Raw genomic sequence first — 22,198 nt, 5'->3', positions numbered from 1 at the left:
AGACCTAACCCAGACCTAACCGGCGTTATCCTCTGAAATATTGATCGAAACCAGGTTTAATTGACTGCTTCAGTGTGTTACCACATTACTACGTGATTCAAACACGAAAAAAACCCAAGATCTGGCCAACAAGTATGCGAAGAAGGCGAAAGTATAAGCCAGATGCGCGCATTTCCCAGACCTAACCCAGACCTAACCGGTGTTATCCTCTGAAATATTGATCGAAACCAGGTTTAATAGACTGCTTCAGTGTGTTACCACATTACTACGTGATTCAAACACGGAAAAAACCCAGGATCTAGTAAACATAGTAGTATAGAGGGTGTTCGGCCAGCCCTGAGAAACATTTTAATAGGATATTCTAGAGGCCAAACTAAAACGAAAATCAAGAATACCAATTTGTTGATGGAGGCTTCGTTAAAAAGTTATTAACAATTTGATTCAAAAATTTCAAGTCGTTCCAGAAAAATTATTTTCGGCTGCGGAGGTCAATTACAAGCATTTTTAGTGAATAGACATATATTCGAAATCCTACTCAGTTTCGAGAAAAAAATTCGAGTATGTGTTGATATTTTTCGGCGAAAAACAAATTTTTCAAATCGTTCTAAAAAAATTATTTTCGGTTACAGGGGTCAATTACAATCATTTTTGGTCATTACACATACCCCCGAAATCCTACGCACTTTCGAGAAAAAAATTCCTTACCGAAAATCTAATCGGGTGCCTATATTTTTCGATGAAAAAGAAAGATTTCAAATCGTTCTGTGAAAAATTATTTTCAGTTGCGAGGGTCGGTGACAATCATTTTTTATGTATAGACATACCCCCGTAATCTTGCGCATTTTCGAGAAAAAAATTCAGTACGAGCGGAACTTTAAACATTAATAACTTTTTAACAGTGCCTCCATCAACAAATTGGTATTCTTGATTTTCGTCTTATTTTGACCTCTAGAATCCCCCATTAAAATTTTTCCCATGGATGGCCGAACACCCTGTATGTAGGGAACCGTGCAGTTGAAAATTATTAAATCGCGCACGAATTTTTGGCCGAACAGCGAATCGTTCGCTGTCCACGAGCTTGCACGAGCGAAGACGGTTACCGCCGAAAAAGCCGTCAACACGCGGCGAGCGTACGGCCGAACAGCTGATGGGTGAATAACCCAGAAAGCGAGAAAAGACAGCACGGAAGAGAGAAAGATTGAAGAAAAGTACGTAGTAGGTGTGACTGTGTTTAACGAAATAAATACGAGTGTGCCGATTAACGAACAAACACGGTTCCTGATAATCCCATACATACATACGTACAGTGTTGTTCCAAGTGGAGTTTGAAAAAGATGCTAATAAAAATGTTGCATAGTCATAACCACCTGGTTCAGTTACTACATTCACCCTGTAAAAACAACACAATAATATTATTTATTATTTTCTTTTCACGTTCTTAACTTTATTTTTATTTTTAGTTTGAGTTTTACATTTCTCCTTCTCTTCGTCTTGCTTTTCTTTCTCCTTTTCCTTTTCATTTTTCTGTTTTTCTTTCTTTTTTCAATAGCTTTTCTTCTTTTAATTTCTCGGCTTGTTTTTTTCTTTTCTAATCGTTCTTCTTTCATTCTTTGTTTTTCTTTTTCCTGGTTATCAATTGCTTCTATTTTTTCAAGCTGAGCCTATTTTCATGTCTTTGATGTAACTTTGATTGCACACACTCTTTCTATATTTCTTTTCTTTTCTTTTCTTTTCTTTGTTGTTTTTTCAATCTTTTGATAATGTTGATAATGTTTATCCAGAATAGATTCTGAAGAATCTTTGTCTTTACGAGAAAATAAGTAAAGTAACGTTGTAGAATTAATGTAGTTTGATTTCAGTACCATCGGAAACAAAACAATTCCCATTAGAAAAAAGTAAAAGCATCATTGTCATGAAATATTAAAGTTAATTAATGATCAGTATATCATATATTAGTTTCTTCTAGCGAAACGTTGTTAAATTAGTCTTCTACACTGGTATTGGTTTTACTGTTACTATGAACTGCACTGCGTTGAACATCAGCAGTGCTTTCTCTCTGCGAGTTGTGTCTTGTGTTGTGTCTTAGTTGTGTCCCGATTGTATTTTAATATTTTCTATATAGAAAAGAAAATTGTTCCCCTCTCAGATCATCTGGAATATGCTCTTGAATGCTATGTAAAACTACCTATATTGCTGTCATTGATGTCAGTTTCATCTGGCGACATGAATTCTAATTTATTTTCTTCTTTCTGAAATACGTTTTGTCTAGTAAATTGTATTTGAGTTAAACGGTCATAGGCCACCACAAGCTTTAAAAGCATTTCCTTCTTCATGGAATTTATATATGGTATGATATATTGGTGCGAAATTCACCTTCGTAATGGGTTTAGTCTACCTACGTACTTTGTCTATGTTCCTGCACTACCCTTCGCCATGCAACTTTTAATCGTCTAAATATTCCTACATCGCATGGCTGGAAAATATGAGTTGCATTAGGTAATAATATACAAAAAAGTAAAATGAGTTTACTCAAAACAAAAATTATGTAAATTGAAATTTATGCAGGACCTGCGACCATCTAATAATACCAGTATAGGAAAGGTGACTCCATTCTCGACCATTTATGGTACATACACACAATATATGTATTAGTGTGGGGATTGAAATGAATTCGGTCAAGGTGTAATTTCATTAATATTGATTTAATATATACAGGGTGTTTGGCCACACCTGGGAAAAATTTTAATGGGAGATTCTAGAAGCCAAAATAAGACGAAAATTAAGAATATCAATTTTTCGACTGAGGTTTCGTTAAAAAGTAGTTATTAATAACATTAAATAAAAAAATTTCAAATCGTTCTGAAAAAATTATTGTTGGTCGCGGAGGTCAGTTAGAATCGTACCCCCGAAATCCTACTCAGTTTCGACAAAAAAAATTCAAGTAAAAAAGAATTTCGAATCGTCTTGGAAGAATTAGTTTTCGTTGCAGGGGTCAGTAACAAGCATTTTTTTTTTTGGTCGACAGCCGGATCGAACGATTTTAATGTTTCAAACAGCAACACAACGCATATTTTAATGGAGAATATGTAGAGATGTTGGAAAAGTTGTTCCTTGACCCCGTAAAGTGAGAAAAATCCCATATAACTGGTCAAATTTTCAAACAGCCCCCGCAACTCCTACTGATATAGTGAATAGTGAATATATTCCAATGAAACGTTTTTTTTTCGCGAGTAGAGCTCATGGGTACCTACACAAAGAGTATTATTAAACAACTATTTTACAAACTGAATAAAAATCAGAAAGGAATTTTTAAGAAAAATCGACAGGCAGTGCCTAAATTTTTCGACGAAAGAAAAAGAAAATTTCAAATCGTTCTGAAAAAATTACTTTCGGTTTCGGGGGTCAATTACAATTATTTTCGGTGAATAGACATACCACATACGAAATCCTGCGCATTTTCGAGAAAAAAATTCGAAAGTAAGAGCGGAACTTTAAACGTCAATAACTTTGTTTAGTATCGTATTACTCCATCAACAAATTGGTATTCTTGATTTTCGTTCTACTTTAACCTCTAGAATCTCCCATTACAATTTCTCCCAGGGGATTCTAGAGACCAAAGTAAGACGAAAATCAAGAATACCAATTTGTTAATGGAGGCTTTATTAAAAAGTTGTTAACGTTTAAAGTTCCGCCCGTACTGAATTTCTTTCTCGAAAATGCGCATGATTAGGGGGATATGACGATTCACCCAAAATGGTTGTAAGTAACCCCCGCAACCGAAGATAATTTTTCCAAAACGATTTGAAATTTTTCTTTTCCATCGAACAAATTTCACACATTCTCGAATTTTTATCTCGAAAGTGGGTAAGATTTCGGAGGTATGTGTATTCACCAAAAATGATTGTAATTGACCCCCGCAACCGATAACAATTTTTCCAGAACGATTTGAAATTTTTTAGTTTAATTGTTAATAACTTTTTAACGTAGCCTCTATCAACAAATTGGTATTCTTGATTTTCGTCTGTATTTTCGTATTTTGGCATCTAGAATCCCCCATTAAAATTTTTCCCAGGGGTGGCCGAACACCCTGTACATATGTGTTCCCCGAGCAGGAAAACGACTTTTCGCTATAATCATGAAAGTAAAAATTCTGTCCAAATGAGGAGTAGGAGTGATTTTCTAAGAGTTTGCTCATGATGCTACACGTAATAGCTACAAATGCACCTCATCGAAAATTTTTATTTAAAAGTATAGATTGAGAAAGTGGCACGTGAGGAACGTACGTAACTTAGATCGATGCACGTGTTTTACTGCACCGGGCACGAACGTACGACGATTTACACACACACACACACACACACACACACAGTCAATATCGCCGGTTTTTACAAAAGGCAAAGTCTTAAGTAAACATTTAAAGCCTCTGTAAGTTTTATCGCTTTTGCATTCTTGCAACTTAATTTAATTGGTTGTTTTTTGGAAAACAGATAAAACTATAAAAAGAATGAAAAACGGTTTTGACGAGTCCTGTACCTATGTTTAGTTCAGAATTTCGAATTCAGCGGTAAAAGTATGTAAATCTATATTATCCAATACACAGGACATAAAGGTAAGAGGAATGGATATTTTTACCAATACATTCATATTCTTAAATATCTGAATATTCTTCCTACTTGACCGACTTACTTTATAAATATATTTTTTAGGGACACGTGTCGTTCGGTTGAAGGAAACAGGATATCTATACAGTGTATAGGTATTCAAAAACCCTTGGGAAAAATTTTAGACTTTGTTGAAAAGTTATGGAACATTCCTAGCAAACGCTAGGCCCGTTCACGGATCGGGGTGAGTTATACATTATTCGATTCGCCTAATTCAGTACATTATTGATATGCATTTCTATGCATCTGTGGAAATTCGTTATTTTTTTATAAACTGTTACTGTTATTGTTAGAAATATGACTTAAAATTCGTTAGTTTCTTTAGTGTTTAGGAGTGTGTGTGTGTGTTTGTGAGAGAAGCACACGTCGAGGAATGTTCTTTTAGTTTTTAAGTTTTCTTTTCACAATGGAAAATAAGTGTGTTTGTTTTGTAACAAGATTCATTATAATAAATAATATAAACAGTATTTTAACATGGTAGCAGAGGTCCGTGGTTTGTTCGTTAACAGTAAAGAAAAGAAATTTAGTTGTGAAAGGAAGATAACCTAAGTTTGAAGCATGGCAAGTGAAAAAAAGGACGATTTCATGTTACAAATATTTTATGGAACTGGAAATTCAGGCTAAATTTATTTTTAGAAATGAAAGACTGTAACGAGGTTATTCTACATGATGAAAGACCGGCTGAAATAAGAGTCGAAGATTGGAATAAAAAAGGAAATTAAAGCAAAAAGTTACATCGTAAACAGTATTTCAAACACTCAGTTAGAATTAATAATATCAGAAACGACTGCGAAAAATATGATTGCAAAGCTTGACGAAATTTATCTAGTTAAAAACAGTGCAGTAAAGCTATTGTGTAAAAGAAGATTGTTAGAATTAAAAATGAAAGAAGGTGAAAATCCAAGTGACTTCTTTAACGAATTTGAAACGCATATAAATAGGCTCAAAAATACTGGTGAGACTGTGAATGAAGAGGATAAATTGAATTATCTGTTATTAACGTTAACTTCTCACGTATTGTTGATATTATTGATGCACTGCCAACGAAGGAGAAAACAGTTGAGTATGTAAAATCTAAATTACTGTTAGAGTATCAAAAGAGAAACGGTAAAAGTTACTACTTTGAGTACAGCAGAAATTACACTCGCACGTTTAGTTCAAATTTAACTAAAAATCCTAGAGGTCATAGGTTTCGACACGTACAACGCAATCAGAACAAGTATCTCAATTCAAAGGATAATCAGCATAGCAGTGCAACGACTACTGAAGCGGTATGTTAAGTCAGTGTAATAAGTCAGGGCACATCCAACGTTACTGCCCAGAAAACTTTAATAATTATTACAAAAGGCAACCTTTTCAAACATATACAAAATAGACACGATAGAAAAGTGGCTGGAAATTCGAGTCTAGATGACAGTAGAAATTACAATTCATTCAAGGTTGAAGTAATGAAAAGTAGCAAAATAGAAGAAGTAGAAATATTAAATGGCTACTAGATAGTGGTTGCTCAGATCACATAATAAACACAGATGAGTACTTTTATGAATCCAAAAATCTACAAAACCCGGTTGATATTAAAGTTGGTGATGGTTTTAAACTAATATCTGGAAAGATTGGTAATGTAATGATTAACATTAAATCGTTGCTATGTTCATTTTAAAAATTATAAATAATTTATCTAATTGGATCTATTCTACATTGTCAAATGGGAATTTGTAGAAGAATTTGTATGATGCATAAAAATCATTTTTTTAGGCATAGAACTTCCACGAGTCGGTCAGGTGGACAGTATTAAAACCAGGTATGTAGACAGTACATGCAGCAACAGTAAAAAATGTCTCCCCGCCGCTGACAGTGTTTACAATATATAGTAAATTACTATTGCACGCAGTACGTTGGCTTAACTTGTTTTTATTATTAAATTTCATTATCATCTAAGTCTGGTATATTTTGATTTTTTACAGAATCAATCATCATCAAATGAAATTTCTGAAATTTCTTTTAAGAACTGATTAAATAAATCATCCTTTCCTTGCTTGGAAGGTTTATAAAACACGTAATGGCTTAAGTACCCAATGAAATTATCTTTTTTGCTGAAAATAGAAAATATAATATTTATTATTTTGTATTATATGTTAGAAAAACATATTAAAAAACGTGTGGAACTGCAAATACTAACCGACAATATTCAGGCAAAAAGTGTTTACTATGCTTCCACGTAGTTTCTGTTTTATTCGTATGAGCGCCTGTTTCTGGATCTTTAAAATGTAAACTATTTACGGTTTACGGTGAGATGTTTATACCCTTAGTTTTTAAAAGCCATTGCATTATATAAAGATATTTGAAAAGCAAAGAACGTGGTTTTCTAAAAACAAACTCAGTTACAGATATTGTTTTAAAATTACCATATATGCTAACGTATAATTATGAGCAATGTCGTGATATATTATATAACTAACATTAAATAAAAATACTGCGCAGCAATTGTGGAAGGGTAGAGTAGATAGAGACTGATGAATCAACATTTTGTTGTAGAAATAATGGCACAGAGGCCATTTGAAAATTAATCACAGCGTCAATTTTCAAGATCTCATTACTGATGCTTACATGAATTAAATTGAAGACACCACTTTTTTCTAACATATAATACTATCAATATTTTATATTTCCAATAAGAGTAACTTCATTGGATACCTGAGCCATTATGTATTTAGTAAATGTATATATAATAGAAAGATGGTGATTTATTCAATGAGATATTTGCAGAAATAGCAGAAATTTCATTCAACAAATGTTATTGTTAACAAATTAGCATTTTACTAGCTGGCATTTTGAACACAGGTAACGACAGTCACTTGTTTCCACCTGTGAACCTATCAGAATATATTTAAAATACTTAGTTACTTTGTAAAAATACCGAATTTCCGCAGATAATGAAATGCATATACTAATGAAATAATATACTGAATTAGACGAATCGAATTACGTATAACTCATCCCGATCGTTGAACGGGTCGTTTGCTAGGAATATACCAAAAAACGTTCTTGACAAGTCTATAAAATACTTCAGTTCACTTTCATTATTAGATGCGTTGACTTTAATTCTATAAATTATAATGATAAGTTCAAGATTTTACAGAAAGAGTTTATTTGTAATATTAAAGATTTCCTATATAAGGACAAGAAGTATACTTTTACCAATATCTATCCATCTATCTTAATATTCTTCCCACTTGGCCCACTTACTTTAACGAGTCTGAGTAAATCATCAGTACTATCTCTATTTTTATTAATAAAATGAATCTGTGATTCCATATCCAAAGATATAGTAAAAGCTACAAAATTCAGATTATTCAAGTTACTTCTATCACTCATCAAATTTTTTATGAAATTCTATGCTAATTCATGCTCTTTAAAATATTTATAATCTACTGGGACTTCATTAACTTTATGTTTTAATAAATCAATAATCAAAGTATCTATAATTAATATTAAAATCAAATAACAGTGTCAAAATAGTATTAATATTATATTTTATTAATACTATCAATATCTGGTATTTAAATTTTATTAAATATTTCAAATCTGTTATCACCTTGTTCAAATAATTTATTACTAGTTTTGATAATATATTTTGGGATGGATTTTTTTAGAATGATAGCAATTCAGTTGTGAATTTTTATGAGGAACAAAGGGTTATTATTATACAATTAACATGTATATAATTCATTAACTTGCCCATTTAGGGGTAACATGTTATGCATAAATAGAGATTTACATACTTGTATAAATACCCACACTAAAATCATGTAAATATCTAAATCATTTTTAAATCTATGATTTGGAAAATTTTAGGGACTTGGAACTTAATTCATCCTTTATCTTACAGTTTTATCGTCAACACGTGGCCAACACGTATGCGAAGAAGGCAAAATCATGAGCCAGATGCTGGTATAACCCAGACCTAACCAAGACCTAACCGGTGTTATCCTCTAAAATATTGATCGAAACCAGGTTTAATTGACTGCTTCAGTGTGTTACCACATTACTACGTGATTCAAACACGGAAAAAACCCAGGATCTGGCCAACAAGTATGCGATGAAGGCAAAATCATGAGCCAGATGCGGGCATAACCCAGACCTAACCCAGACCTAACCGGTGTTATCCTCTAAAATATTGATCGAAACCAGGTTTAATTGACTGCTTCAGTGTGTTACCACATTAGTACGTGATTCAAACACGAAAAAAACCCAGGATCTGGCCAACAAGTATGCGGAGAAGGCAAAATCATGAGCCAGATGCGGGCATAACCCAGACCTAACCCAGACCTAACCGGTGTTATCCTCTAAAATATTGATCGAAACCAGGTTTAATTGACTGCTTCAGTGTGGTACCACATTACTACGTGATTCAAACACGAAAAAAACCCAGGATCTGGCCAACAAGTATGCGAAAAAGGCGAAAGTATAAGCCAGATGCGCGCACATCCCAGACCTAACCCAGACCTAACCGGTGTTATCCTCTGAAATATTGATCGAAACCAGGTTTAATTGACTGCTTCAGTGTGTGACCACATTACTACGTGATTCAAACACGGAAAAAACCCAGGATCTGGCCAACAAGTATGCGAAGAAGGCATAATCATGAGCCAGATGCGGGCATAACCCAGACCTAACCCAGACCTAACCGGTGTTATCCTCTAAAATATTGATCGAAACCAGGTTTAATTGACTGCTTCAGTGTGTTACCACATTAGTACGTGATTCAAACACGAAAAAAACCCAGGATCTGGCCAACAAGTATGCGAAGAAGGCAAAATCATGAGCCAGATGCGGGCATAACCCAGACCTAACCCAGACCTAACCGGTGTTATCCTCTAAAATATTGATCGAAACCAGGTTTAATTGACTGCTTCAGTGTGGTACCACATTACTACGTGATTCAAACACGAAAAAAACCCAGGATCTGGCCAACAAGTATGCGAAAAAGGCGAAAGTATAAGCCGGATGCGCGCACATCCCAGACCTAACCCAGACCTAACCGGTGTTATCCTCTAAAATACTGACCGAATCCAGGTTTAATTGACTGTTACTGTGTGGTACCACATTACTACGTGATTCAAACCAGAAGAAACCCAGGATCTGGCCAACAAGTATGCGAAGAAGGCATAATCATGAGCCAGATGCGGGCATAACCCAGACCTAACCCAGACCTAACCGGTGTTATCCTCTGAAATATTGATCGAAACCAGGTTTAATTGACTGCTTCAGTGAGTTACCACATTACTACGTGATTCAAACACTGAAAAAACCCAGGATCTGGCCAACAAGTATGCGATGAAGGCAAAATCATGAGCCAGATGCGGGCATAACCCAGACCTAACACAGACCTAACCGGCGTTATCCTCTAAAATATTGATCGAAACCAGGTTTAATTGACTGCTTCAGTGTGTCACCACATTACTACGTGATTCAAACACGAAAAAACCCCAGGATCTGGCCAACAAGTATGCGAAGACGGCAAAATCATGAGCCAGATGCGGGCATAACCCAGACCTAACCCAGACCTAACCGGCGTTATCCTCTAAAATATTGATCGAAACCAGGTTTAATTGACTGCTTCAGTGTGTCACCACATTACTACGTGATTCAAACACGAAAAAACCCCACGATCTGTCCAACAAGTATGCGAAGACGGCAAAATCATGAGCCAGATGCGGGCATTACCCAGACCTAACCCAGACCTAACCGGTGTTATCCTCTGAAATATTGATCGAAACCAGGTTTAATTAACTGCTTCAGTGTGTTACCACATTACTACGTGATTCAAACACGAAAAAACCCCAGGATCTGGCCAACAAGTATGCGAAGAAGGCAAAATCATGAGCCAGATGCGGGCATAACCCAGACCTAACCCAGACCTAACCGGTGTTATCCTCTAAAATATTGATCGAAACCAGGTTTAATTGACTGCTTCAGTGTATTACCACATTACTACGTGATTCAAACACGAAAAAAACCCAGGATCTGGCCAACAAGTATGCGAAGAAGGCAAAATCATGAGCCAGATGCGGGCATAACCCAGACCTAAGCCAGACCTAACCGGTGTTATCCTCTGAAATATTGATCGAAACCAGGTTTAATTGACTGCTTCAGTGTGTTACCACATTACTACGTGATTCAAACACGGAAAATACCCAGGATCTGGCCAACAAGTATGCGAAGAAGGCAAAATCATGAGCCAGATGCGCGCATTTCCCAGACCTAACCCAGACCTAACCGGCGTTATCCTCTGAAATATTGATCGAAACCAGGTTTAATTGACTGCTTCAGTGTGTTACCACATTACTACGTGATTCAAACACGGAAAATACCCAGGATCTGGCCAACAAGTATGCGAAGAAGGCAAAATCATGAGCCAGATGCGCGCATTTCCCAGACCTAACCCAGACCTAACCGGCGTTATCCTCTGAAATATTGATCGAAACCAGGTTTAATTGACTGCTTCAGTGTATTACCACATTACTACGTGATTCAAACACGGAAAAAACCCAGGATCTAGTAAACATAGTAGTATAGAGGGTGTTCGGCCAGCCCTGAGAAACATTTTAATAGGATATTCTAGAGGCCAAACTAAAACGAAAATCAAGAATACCAATTTGTTGATGGAGGCTTCGTTAAAAAGTTATTAACAATTTGATTCAAAAATTTCAAGTCGTTCCAGAAAAATTATTTTCGGCTGCGGAGGTCAATTACAAGCATTTTTAGTGAATAGACATATATTCGAAATCCTACTCAGTTTCGAGAAAAAAATTCGAGTATGTGTTGATATTTTTCGGCGAAAAACAAATTTTTCAAATCGTTCTAAAAAAATTATTTTCGGTTACAGGGGTCAATTACAATCATTTTTGGTCATTACACATACCCCCGAAATCCTACGCACTTTCGAGAAAAAAATTCCTTACCGAAAATCTAATCGGGTGCCTATATTTTTCGATGAAAAAGAAAGATTTCAAATCGTTCTGTGAAAAATTATTTTCAGTTGCGAGGGTCGGTGACAATCATTTTTTATGTATAGACATACCCCCGTAATCTTGCGCATTTTCGAGAAAAAAATTCAGTACGAGCGGAACTTTAAACATTAATAACTTTTTAACAGTGCCTCCATCAACAAATTGGTATTCTTGATTTTCGTCTTATTTTGACCTCTAGAATCCCCCATTAAAATTTTTCCCATGGATGGCCGAACACCCTGTATGTAGGGAACCGTGCAGTTGAAAATTATTAAATCGCGCACGAATTTTTGGCCGAACAGCGAATCGTTCGCTGTCCACGAGCTTGCACGAGCGAAGACGGTTACCGCCGAAAAAGCCGTCAACACGCGGCGAGCGTACGGCCGAACAGCTGATGGGTGAATAACCCAGAAAGCGAGAAAAGACAGCACGGAAGAGAGAAAGATTGAAGAAAAGTACGTAGTAGGTGTGACTGTGTTTAACGAAATAAATACGAGTGTGCCGATTAACGAACAAACACGGTTCCTGATAATCCCATACATACATACGTACAGTGTTGTTCCAAGTGGAGTTTGAAAAAGATGCTAATAAAAATGTTGCATAGTCATAACCACCTGGTTCAGTTACTACATTCACCCTGTAAAAACAACACAATAATATTATTTATTATTTTCTTTTCACGTTCTTAACTTTATTTTTATTTTTAGTTTGAGTTTTACATTTCTCCTTCTCTTCGTCTTGCTTTTCTTTCTCCTTTTCCTTTTCATTTTTCTGTTTTTCTTTCTTTTTTCAATAGCTTTTCTTCTTTTAATTTCTCGGCTTGTTTTTTTCTTTTCTAATCGTTCTTCTTTCATTCTTTGTTTTTCTTTTTCCTGGTTATCAATTGCTCCTATTTTTTCAAGCTGAGCCTATTTTCATGTCTTTGATGTAACTTTGATTGCACACACTCTTTCTATATTTCTTTTCTTTTCTTTTCTTTTCTTTGTTGTTTTTTCAATCTTTTGATAATGTTGATAATGTTTATCCAGAATAGATTCTGAAGAATCTTTGTCTTTACGAGAAAATAAGTAAAGTAACGTTGTAGAATTAATGTAGTTTGATTTCAGTACCATCGGAAACAAAACAATTCCCATTAGAAAAAAGTAAAAGCATCATTGTCATGAAATATTAAAGTTAATTAATGATCAGTATATCATATATTAGTTTCTTCTAGCGAAACGTTGTTAAATTAGTCTTCTACACTGGTATTGGTTTTACTGTTACTATGAACTGCACTGCGTTGAACATCAGCAGTGCTTTCTCTCTGCGAGTTGTGTCTTGTGTTGTGTCTTAGTTGTGTCCCGATTGTATTTTAATATTTTCTATATAGAAAAGAAAATTGTTCCCCTCTCAGATCATCTGGAATATGCTCTTGAATGCTATGTAAAACTACCTATATTGCTGTCATTGATGTCAGTTTCATCTGGCGACATGAATTCTAATTTATTTTCTTCTTTCTGAAATACGTTTTGTCTAGTAAATTGTATTTGAGTTAAACGGTCATAGGCCACCACAAGCTTTAAAAGCATTTCCTTCTTCATGGAATTTATATATGGTATGATATATTGGTGCGAAATTCACCTTCGTAATGGGTTTAGTCTACCTACGTACTTTGTCTATGTTCCTGCACTACCCTTCGCCATGCAACTTTTAATCGTCTAAATATTCCTACATCGCATGGCTGGAAAATATGAGTTGCATTAGGTAATAATATACAAAAAAGTAAAATGAGTTTACTCAAAACAAAAATTATGTAAATTGAAATTTATGCAGGACCTGCGACCATCTAATAATACCAGTATAGGAAAGGTGACTCCATTCTCGACCATTTATGGTACATACACACAATATATGTATTAGTGTGGGGATTGAAATGAATTCGGTCAAGGTGTAATTTCATTAATATTGATTTAATATATACAGGGTGTTTGGCCACACCTGGGAAAAATTTTAATGGGAGATTCTAGAAGCCAAAATAAGACGAAAATTAAGAATATCAATTTTTCGACTGAGGTTTCGTTAAAAAGTAGTTATTAATAACATTAAATAAAAAAATTTCAAATCGTTCTGAAAAAATTATTGTTGGTCGCGGAGGTCAGTTAGAATCGTACCCCCGAAATCCTACTCAGTTTCGACAAAAAAAATTCAAGTAAAAAAGAATTTCGAATCGTCTTGGAAGAATTAGTTTTCGTTGCAGGGGTCAGTAACAAGCATTTTTTTTTTTTGGTCGACAGCCGGATCGAACGATTTTAATGTTTCAAACAGCAACACAACGCATATTTTAATGGAGAATATGTAGAGATGTTGGAAAAGTTGTTCCTTGACCCCGTAAAGTGAGAAAAATCCCATATAACTGGTCAAATTTTCAAACAGCCCCCGCAACTCCTACTGATATAGTGAATAGTGAATATATTCCAATGAAACGTTTTTTTTTCGCGAGTAGAGCTCATGGGTACCTACACAAAGAGTATTATTAAACAACTATTTTACAAACTGAATAAAAATCAGAAAGGAATTTTTAAGAAAAATCGACAGGCAGTGCCTAAATTTTTCGACGAAAGAAAAAGAAAATTTCAAATCGTTCTGAAAAAATTACTTTCGGTTTCGGGGGTCAATTACAATTATTTTCGGTGAATAGACATACCACATACGAAATCCTGCGCATTTTCGAGAAAAAAATTCGAAAGTAAGAGCGGAACTTTAAACGTCAATAACTTTGTTTAGTATCGTATTACTCCATCAACAAATTGGTATTCTTGATTTTCGTTCTACTTTAACCTCTAGAATCTCCCATTACAATTTCTCCCAGGGGATTCTAGAGACCAAAGTAAGACGAAAATCAAGAATACCAATTTGTTAATGGAGGCTTTATTAAAAAGTTGTTAACGTTTAAAGTTCCGCCCGTACTGAATTTCTTTCTCGAAAATGCGCATGATTAGGGGGATATGACGATTCACCCAAAATGGTTGTAAGTAACCCCCGCAACCGAAGATAATTTTTCCAAAACGATTTGAAATTTTTCTTTTCCATCGAACAAATTTCACACATTCTCGAATTTTTATCTCGAAAGTGGGTAAGATTTCGGAGGTATGTGTATTCACCAAAAATGATTGTAATTGACCCCCGCAACCGATAACAATTTTTCCAGAACGATTTGAAATTTTTTAGTTTAATTGTTAATAACTTTTTAACGTAGCCTCTATCAACAAATTGGTATTCTTGATTTTCGTCTGTATTTTCGTATTTTGGCATCTAGAATCCCCCATTAAAATTTTTCCCAGGGGTGGCCGAACACCCTGTACATATGTGTTCCCCGAGCAGGAAAACGACTTTTCGCTATAATCATGAAAGTAAAAATTCTGTCCAAATGAGGAGTAGGAGTGATTTTCTAAGAGTTTGCTCATGATGCTACACGTAATAGCTACAAATGCACCTCATCGAAAATTTTTATTTAAAAGTATAGATTGAGAAAGTGGCACGTGAGGAACGTACGTAACTTAGATCGATGCACGTGTTTTACTGCACCGGGCACGAACGTACGACGATTTACACACACACACACACACACACACACACACAGTCAATATCGCCGGTTTTTACAAAAGGCAAAGTCTTAAGTAAACATTTAAAGCCTCTGTAAGTTTTATCGCTTTTGCATTCTTGCAACTTAATTTAATTGGTTGTTTTTTGGAAAACAGATAAAACTATAAAAAGAATGAAAAACGGTTTTGACGAGTCCTGTACCTATGTTTAGTTCAGAATTTCGAATTCAGCGGTAAAAGTATGTAAATCTATATTATCCAATACACAGGACATAAAGGTAAGAGGAATGGATATTTTTACCAATACATTCATATTCTTAAATATCTGAATATTCTTCCTACTTGACCGACTTACTTTATAAATATATTTTTTAGGGACACGTGTCGTTCGGTTGAAGGAAACAGGATATCTATACAGTGTATAGGTATTCAAAAACCCTTGGGAAAAATTTTAGACTTTGTTGAAAAGTTATGGAACATTCCTAGCAAACGCTAGGCCCGTTCACGGATCGGGGTGAGTTATACATTATTCGATTCGCCTAATTCAGTACATTATTGATATGCATTTCTATGCATCTGTGGAAATTCGTTATTTTTTTATAAACTGTTACTGTTATTGTTAGAAATATGACTTAAAATTCGTTAGTTTCTTTAGTGTTTAGGAGTGTGTGTGTGTGTTTGTGAGAGAAGCACACGTCGAGGAATGTTCTTTTAGTTTTTAAGTTTTCTTTTCACAATGGAAAATAAGTGTGTTTGTTTTGTAACAAGATTCATTATAATAAATAATATAAACAGTATTTTAACATGGTAGCAGAGGTCCGTGGTTTGTTCGTTAACAGTAAAGAAAAGAAATTTAGTTGTGAAAGGAAGATAACCTAAGTTTGAAGCATGGCAAGTGAAAAAAAGGACGATTTCATGTTACAAATATTTTATGGAACTGGAAATTCAGGCTAAATTTATTTTTAGAAATGAAAGACTGTAACGAGGTTATTCTACATGATGAAAGACCGGCTGAAATAAGAGTCGAAGATTGGAATAAAAAAGGAAATTAAAGCAAAAAGTTACATCGTAAACAGTATTTCAAACACTCAGTTAGAATTAATAATATCAGAAACGACTGCGAAAAATATGATTGCAAAGCTTGACGAAATTTATCTAGTTAAAAACAGTGCAGTAAAGCTATTGTGTAAAAGAAGATTGTTAGAATTAAAAATGAAAGAAGGTGAAAATCCAAGTGACTTCTTTAACGAATTTGAAACGCATATAAATAGGCTCAAAAATACTGGTGAGACTGTGAATGAAGAGGATAAATTGAATTATCTGTTATTAACGTTAACTTCTCACGTATTGTTGATATTATTGATGCACTGCCAACGAAGGAGAAAACAGTTGAGTATGTAAAATCTAAATTACTGTTAGAGTATCAAAAGAGAAACGGTAAAAGTTACTACTTTGAGTACAGCAGAAATTACACTCGCACGTTTAGTTCAAATTTAACTAAAAATCCTAGAGGTCATAGGTTTCGACACGTACAACGCAATCAGAACAAGTATCTCAATTCAAAGGATAATCAGCATAGCAGTGCAACGACTACTGAAGCGGTATGTTAAGTCAGTGTAATAAGTCAGGGCACATCCAACGTTACTGCCCAGAAAACTTTAATAATTATTACAAAAGGCAACCTTTTCAAACATATACAAAATAGACACGATAGAAAAGTGGCTGGAAATTCGAGTCTAGATGACAGTAGAAATTACAATTCATTCAAGGTTGAAGTAATGAAAAGTAGCAAAATAGAAGAAGTAGAAATATTAAATGGCTACTAGATAGTGGTTGCTCAGATCACATAATAAACACAGATGAGTACTTTTATGAATCCAAAAATCTACAAAACCCGGTTGATATTAAAGTTGGTGATGGTTTTAAACTAATATCTGGAAAGATTGGTAATGTAATGATTAACATTAAATCGTTGCTATGTTCATTTTAAAAATTATAAATAATTTATCTAATTGGATCTATTCTACATTGTCAAATGGGAATTTGTAGAAGAATTTGTATGATGCATAAAAATCATTTTTTTAGGCATAGAACTTCCACGAGTCGGTCAGGTGGACAGTATTAAAACCAGGTATGTAGACAGTACATGCAGCAACAGTAAAAAATGTCTCCCCGCCGCTGACAGTGTTTACAATATATAGTAAATTACTATTGCACGCAGTACGTTGGCTTAACTTGTTTTTATTATTAAATTTCATTATCATCTAAGTCTGGTATATTTTGATTTTTTACAGAATCAATCATCATCAAATGAAATTTCTGAAATTTCTTTTAAGAACTGATTAAATAAATCATCCTTTCCTTGCTTGGAAGGTTTATAAAACACGTAATGGCTTAAGTACCCAATGAAATTATCTTTTTTGCTGAAAATAGAAAATATAATATTTATTATTTTGTATTATATGTTAGAAAAACATATTAAAAAACGTGTGGAACTGCAAATACTAACCGACAATATTCAGGCAAAAAGTGTTTACTATGCTTCCACGTAGTTTCTGTTTTATTCGTATGAGCGCCTGTTTCTGGATCTTTAAAATGTAAACTATTTACGGTTTACGGTGAGATGTTTATACCCTTAGTTTTTAAAAGCCATTGCATTATATAAAGATATTTGAAAAGCAAAGAACGTGGTTTTCTAAAAACAAACTCAGTTACAGATATTGTTTTAAAATTACCATATATGCTAACGTATAATTATGAGCAATGTCGTGATATATTATATAACTAACATTAAATAAAAATACTGCGCAGCAATTGTGGAAGGGTAGAGTAGATAGAGACTGATGAATCAACATTTTGTTGTAGAAATAATGGCACAGAGGCCATTTGAAAATTAATCACAGCGTCAATTTTCAAGATCTCATTACTGATGCTTACATGAATTAAATTGAAGACACCACTTTTTTCTAACATATAATACTATCAATATTTTATATTTCCAATAAGAGTAACTTCATTGGATACCTGAGCCATTATGTATTTAGTAAATGTATATATAATAGAAAGATGGTGATTTATTCAATGAGATATTTGCAGAAATAGCAGAAATTTCATTCAACAAATGTTATTGTTAACAAATTAGCATTTTACTAGCTGGCATTTTGAACACAGGTAACGACAGTCACTTGTTTCCACCTGTGAACCTATCAGAATATATTTAAAATACTTAGTTACTTTGTAAAAATACCGAATTTCCGCAGATAATGAAATGCATATACTAATGAAATAATATACTGAATTAGACGAATCGAATTACGTATAACTCATCCCGATCGTTGAACGGGTCGTTTGCTAGGAATATACCAAAAAACGTTCTTGACAAGTCTATAAAATACTTCAGTTCACTTTCATTATTAGATGCGTTGACTTTAATTCTATAAATTATAATGATAAGTTCAAGATTTTACAGAAAGAGTTTATTTGTAATATTAAAGATTTCCTATATAAGGACAAGAAGTATACTTTTACCAATATCTATCCATCTATCTTAATATTCTTCCCACTTGGCCCACTTACTTTAACGAGTCTGAGTAAATCATCAGTACTATCTCTATTTTTATTAATAAAATGAATCTGTGATTCCATATCCAAAGATATAGTAAAAGCTACAAAATTCAGATTATTCAAGTTACTTCTATCACTCATCAAATTTTTTATGAAATTCTATGCTAATTCATGCTCTTTAAAATATTTATAATCTACTGGGACTTCATTAACTTTATGTTTTAATAAATCAATAATCAAAGTATCTATAATTAATATTAAAATCAAATAACAGTGTCAAAATAGTATTAATATTATATTTTATTAATACTATCAATATCTGGTATTTAAATTTTATTAAATATTTCAAATCTGTTATCACCTTGTTCAAATAATTTATTACTAGTTTTGATAATATATTTTGGGATGGATTTTTTTAGAATGATAGCAATTCAGTTGTGAATTTTTATGAGGAACAAAGGGTTATTATTATACAATTAACATGTATATAATTCATTAACTTGCCCATTTAGGGGTAACATGTTATGCATAAATAGAGATTTACATACTTGTATAAATACCCACACTAAAATCATGTAAATATCTAAATCATTTTTAAATCTATGATTTGGAAAATTTTAGGGACTTGGAACTTAATTCATCCTTTATCTTACAGTTTTATCGTCAACACGTGGCCAACACGTATGCGAAGAAGGCAAAATCATGAGCCAGATGCTGGTATAACCCAGACCTAACCAAGACCTAACCGGTGTTATCCTCTAAAATATTGATCGAAACCAGGTTTAATTGACTGCTTCAGTGTGTTACCACATTACTACGTGATTCAAACACGGAAAAAACCCAGGATCTGGCCAACAAGTATGCGATGAAGGCAAAATCATGAGCCAGATGCGGGCATAACCCAGACCTAACCCAGACCTAACCGGTGTTATCCTCTAAAATATTGATCGAAACCAGGTTTAATTGACTGCTTCAGTGTGTTACCACATTAGTACGTGATTCAAACACGAAAAAAACCCAGGATCTGGCCAACAAGTATGCGGAGAAGGCAAAATCATGAGCCAGATGCGGGCATAACCCAGACCTAACCCAGACCTAACCGGTGTTATCCTCTAAAATATTGATCGAAACCAGGTTTAATTGACTGCTTCAGTGTGGTACCACATTACTACGTGATTCAAACACGAAAAAAACCCAGGATCTGGCCAACAAGTATGCGAAAAAGGCGAAAGTATAAGCCAGATGCGCGCACATCCCAGACCTAACCCAGACCTAACCGGTGTTATCCTCTGAAATATTGATCGAAACCAGGTTTAATTGACTGCTTCAGTGTGTGACCACATTACTACGTGATTCAAACACGGAAAAAACCCAGGATCTGGCCAACAAGTATGCGAAGAAGGCATAATCATGAGCCAGATGCGGGCATAACCCAGACCTAACCCAGACCTAACCGGTGTTATCCTCTAAAATATTGATCGAAACCAGGTTTAATTGACTGCTTCAGTGTGTTACCACATTAGTACGTGATTCAAACACGAAAAAAACCCAGGATCTGGCCAACAAGTATGCGAAGAAGGCAAAATCATGAGCCAGATGCGGGCATAACCCAGACCTAACCCAGACCTAACCGGTGTTATCCTCTAAAATATTGATCGAAACCAGGTTTAATTGACTGCTTCAGTGTGGTACCACATTACTACGTGATTCAAACACGAAAAAAACCCAGGATCTGGCCAACAAGTATGCGAAAAAGGCGAAAGTATAAGCCGGATGCGCGCACATCCCAGACCTAACCCAGACCTAACCGGTGTTATCCTCTAAAATACTGACCGAATCCAGGTTTAATTGACTGTTACTGTGTGGTACCACATTACTACGTGATTCAAACCAGAAGAAACCCAGGATCTGGCCAACAAGTATGCGAAGAAGGCATAATCATGAGCCAGATGCGGGCATAACCCAGACCTAACCCAGACCTAACCGGTGTTATCCTCTGAAATATTGATCGAAACCAGGTTTAATTGACTGCTTCAGTGAGTTACCACATTACTACGTGATTCAAACACTGAAAAAACCCAGGATCTGGCCAACAAGTATGCGAAGAAGGCATAATCATGAGCCAGATGCGGGCATAACCCAGACCTAACCCAGACCTAACCGGTGTTATCCTCTAAAATATTGATCGAAACCAGGTTTAATTGACTGCTTCAGTGTGTTACCACATTAGTACGTGATTCAAACACGAAAAAAACCCAGGATCTGGCCAACAAGTATGCGGAGAAGGCAAAATCATGAGCCAGATGCTGGTATAACCCAGACCTAACCAAGACCTAACCGGTGTTATCCTCTAAAATATTGATCGAAACCAGGTTTAATTGACTGCTTCAGTGTGTTACCACATTACTACGTGATTCAAACACGGAAAAAACCCAGGATCTGGCCAACAAGTATGCGATGAAGGCAAAATCATGAGCCAGATGCGGGCATAACCCAGACCTAACCCAGACCTAACCGGTGTTATCCTCTAAAATATTGATCGAAACCAGGTTTAATTGACTGCTTCAGTGTGTTACCACATTACTACGTGATCCAAACCAGAAGAAACCCAGGATCTGGCCAACAAGTATGCGAAGAAGGCATAATCATGAGCCAGATGCGGGCATAACCCAGACCTAACCCAGACCTAACCGGTGTTATCCTCTAAAATATTGATCGAAACCAGGTTTGATTGACTGCTTCAGTGTGTTACCACATTACTACGTGATTCAAACCAGAAGAAACCCAGGATCTGGCCAACAAGTATGCGAAGAAGGCATAATCATGAGCCAGATGCGGGCATAACCCAGACCTAACCCAGACCTAACCGGTGTTATCCTCTAAAATATTGATCGAAACCAGGTTTAATTGACTGCTTCAGTGTGTTACCACATTAGTACGTGATTCAAACACGAAAAAAACCCAGGATCTGGCCAACAAGTATGCGAAGAAGGCAAAATCATGAGCCAGATGCGGGCATAACCCAGACCTAACCCAGACCTAACCGGTGTTATCCTCTAAAATATTGACCGAAACCAGGTTTAATTGACTGCTTCAGTGTGTCACCACATTACTACGTGATTCAAACACGGAAAATACCCAGGATCTGTCCAACAAGTTTGCGAAAAAGGCAAAATCATGAGCCAGATGCGGGCATAACCCAGTCCTAAGCCAGACCTAACCGGTGTTATCCTCTAAAATATTGATCGAAACCAGGTTTAATTGACTGCTTCAGTGTGTTACCACATTACTACGTGATCCAAACCAGAAGAAACCCAGGATCTGGCCAACAAGTATGCGAAGAAGGCATAATCATGAGCCAGATGCGGGCATAACCCAG

The sequence above is a fragment of the Colletes latitarsis genome, chromosome 1 (assembly GCF_051014445.1).
Source record: "Colletes latitarsis isolate SP2378_abdomen chromosome 1, iyColLati1, whole genome shotgun sequence".
In the NCBI taxonomy this organism is placed as follows: Eukaryota; Metazoa; Arthropoda; class Insecta; order Hymenoptera; family Colletidae; genus Colletes; species Colletes latitarsis.
This window is presented reverse-complemented; position numbering follows the sequence as displayed.